This window comes from Pteropus vampyrus, unplaced genomic scaffold (genome assembly GCF_000151845.1).
Source record: "Pteropus vampyrus isolate Shadow unplaced genomic scaffold, Pvam_2.0 Scaffold309, whole genome shotgun sequence".
In the NCBI taxonomy this organism is placed as follows: Eukaryota; Metazoa; Chordata; class Mammalia; order Chiroptera; family Pteropodidae; genus Pteropus; species Pteropus vampyrus.
In genome coordinates, this window is record NW_011889090.1 from 518684 (window position 1) to 521853 (window position 3170).

The following is a 3170-nucleotide window of genomic DNA, read 5'->3' on the forward strand; positions in this document are numbered from 1 at the left end:
CTTCCTCCCTGCGCCGGCTCCGCGCGCGTGCGCGAGCCGCTTAAAGGAGCCGCGCCGCTGCCGCGAGGAGCCCCCAGGCCTAGTCCGCCGCTCGTGCGCGCGGAGCTCAGCTCCCCAGGAGCCGGCCTGGGCTTCGCGCTGCCATGGGCCTGTCCACTGCCACGGGCCTGTCCACTGCCACCGACTCGGTTCTCAGCCAGGCAGACGTGGATGGAGGCCGCAGGGCGGTAGCCAGGTCCGTCCCCGCCCCGCGCATGCATCCCGCACCCCGCAAATGCAGTCTGCATCCTGCACTTGGCACCCTGTACGCTCGACCCACGCACACACACCGGCACACGCCCACGCCCAGCCCCGGCTGACCCTCAGGCCTGTGGGTTCCTCGTTGCTGGCGGATTCCTCCGTCTAAGGCAGCGGCCCAGTGGGGCCCGCGCTGGACGTGGTCGGCCTCCAGGGCGCGCCTCTTCTGCCTGTCCGCGGGGTGGACGCCCCCTGCTCCCCGCCCAGCAGACCAGACAGGGCTGGGCCTCCGACGTGCCCAGGAGGCTCTCGCGTGAGCTGGGGCAGGTGTGGGCAGTGTGGCACCTCTGGTTGTCCTGTGGGAAATGGCCACCGGGGCGGGGAGGCGTGCCTGCCGGAAAGAGCATCAGGAGGAAGGGATGGTCAAAGGGATGGTCAAGCCCTGCAAATGCCGCTGACAAGCCAGAGGGGCAGCTGAAGGTGGAAGCCCCTGGGTGGGCAGTGGGGAGGAGGGGAGGAGGGATCAGATGTCCGCATCCCGTAACGTCTGTGTCCGGCAGGAACCTTCGCCCACCGCTTGTCTTTCTAGCTGACTTCTGGCTCCTGGTTCAGCAAGAGCCCACCGCATCTGCCTGATTAGGAGGGCCCGCAGCCCCCTCCAACCACCTCGGCCTCCTGTCCTGCCCTCCCTGTGCTGCCCTTTCCAGACCAAATCCAGGCCACTTCTCCAGGCTGCACCGCTTGGCTGGAGGGGACTGGAAGACACACAGGCAACTCCGCTGTCCCCTTACACAGGGCCACAGTCTCAAGGGGCTCTGTCATCCCCTCTCTGTCTTCGTGTGTGTGTCTGTGGCAGCCGCCTGCTCCAGTAAGGAGCCCACACCTTCCCCGCCACTCGAGGGCTGAGCCCATCCCTCCCCCCTCCCATCGCTGGATGAGGACATGTCTTTCCAGCGCACGAACGTGTCCTCATCCTTCTTGGAGCCCTTCTTCAATTCCCTGCACAGGACGCTCCATGCTCGTCCTAGGCCTTCCCCGCCCAGCCCTGAACTTGGCCATTTCTCCAAGGAGCCCTGGTTCTGCTTCATGGGCACAGAATTTAGGAGCCAGGAGCTGGGCTCCACGTGTGCTCACAGCTACTGGGGTGCTGTTGCCTGTAGGCAGTGGACAGAGCTAGGGGACGCATGTGCAAGCATACACGTGTACGTTCACTCACACGACCTACCCCCAGGGGACCAATCTCCCGCGACCGCCGACACCCCACCTGCACCCCACGTGGGCCCTGACCTCCAGTGGGGCACCATAGTCCTCACTCCAGCAGGGAGATCCGCTTTGATCAGCGGAGCAGGGACTGACCAGCACCCCGTTCACTCCTCTGCTTAAAGCCATCGGCGGGTCCCATAGCCCCCCACACCCCCCAGTGCAGGTCCTTCTGCCCTCCTCAGCGCTCTCGCCTCTCTGTGCTGTAAACAGGCCACGGTGCTCAGAGAGAGAGAGGGATGGGGACGGGGGCGGGGGGCGATGCGAATGCCCGTGGAGGCAGAGCAGGCAGCAGAGCAGAAGGAAGTGGGCAGGGAGTGAGCGGTCTCTGGAGACCTCTGTGCTGCTGTGGGTATGGCAGGGGGCCTGGGCGACCTCGGAAGCCCCACCCCACCATCCTGAGTCCTGCACACCCACCCAAGGGCTATGGCAGTCACCAGGCTGCAGGCCTGACTGGGCAACAGGGACACTGGCAGGGCTGGCCCAGGGCTCCCCTGTCCCCACTATCATCCTGTCGGGCTCATCGTCATTTACGCCAGGGCCATAGGGCAAGGCCATGTACCAGGCCATGGGACTACTGCCCGCCTGGCCGTCCAAGGTCTCTGGGTGCAGCCCTGATGCCCAGCTAATCTGCAGGGCTGCAGGGTGTGGCAGGGCCTCTCTTGGAACTTGCCCTCTGGCTCCAGCTGACACCCTGGTCTATGTGCTTGTGGGCGGGGGCGGGGGGGGGGTAAAGGCCAGGCAGGAGATAAAGGGCAGGGGACCTAGGTCCTTATTCCCAGGTCCCCTGTGCAGCCTGGGGCCTCATCCCCCTGAGTGTCATAGACCCGAAGGCCCCGAGTGACCCCGCCCCTCTCCCAGGCCAGTTCCTGGGCAGCGGGGCTCTCCGGCCCTGGGGCTCAGTCAGCTCTCAGGAGACCACAGGAGCTGCCAGCTTCCAGCCAGAGCCCTTTGCACCTCAAGGGTCTGAGGGTGCTTCTGAGGGTGCTGTGGGGACTCTGCTCTCCCCGAACCCCCCAGCACTTCCGGCCAGGCCTCCTGCAGTTCTCGGCCCCCCTGCCGCCCAGCCCCCTCATCTGTGGAGCACAAACCAGGGCTCACGGTGCATCCACTGTCCCAGAGGGGAGCGCTCGTGCCCAGTGGGCCAGGAACCCAGGCTCCTCCTGACTTCCCAGCCACATGCCCTCCCCCTGGAGATAAGTGGCTTAGAGGTCAGCCCTGGGTCCTGAGTCCACAGCCACGCCCAGGCAGCCGCACCCAGCCCAGGGCCAGGCCAACTGGGCAGCTACGGGGCAGAGTGGGGCCCACACGTGCAGGAGGCTGCCCGGGGGTCTGGCTCAGCGCCAGGCCTTCACTGAAACCTGGGGAGCACAAATCCAGACACCCCCTCATCTGCTCTTTAGCAGGAATCGGTCTGATGGGTAACTAGGTCTTTTTAAATCTGAATTATTCAAACAGTCTGTGCACATGACCGGACCTGCTCCCAGCAGGGCCCCGCTCCTAGCCTGGCTTTGAAGGGTCTCTGAGCCCTGGGGGCGGCTCCCGCAGGGTCCATCCATGTCCTGCAGAGCACTGTCTGTTTCTCCACCACGTGGCCACCCTGTCTTTGCTTCTAGTACGTGAGACAGGAGTCTGACCCTGCCTGGAGCCCCAGAGGACAGAGGACAGGACAG

At 65.3% G+C, this 3170-nt stretch overlaps 1 protein-coding gene across 1 annotated transcript in view; it reads right to left on the reverse strand.

Annotated features, from left to right (window-relative positions):
- GNB1 (G protein subunit beta 1) overlaps positions 1-503 on the reverse strand; it is a 70194-nt gene extending 69691 nt beyond the window's left edge. The window contains exon 1 of the mRNA XM_011377312.2: positions 361-503. The gene's annotated coding sequence lies outside the window, so the exon portion shown is untranslated. The remainder of the gene's footprint in view (positions 1-360) is intronic.
- Between the last annotated feature and the right edge of the window lie 2667 nt (positions 504-3170).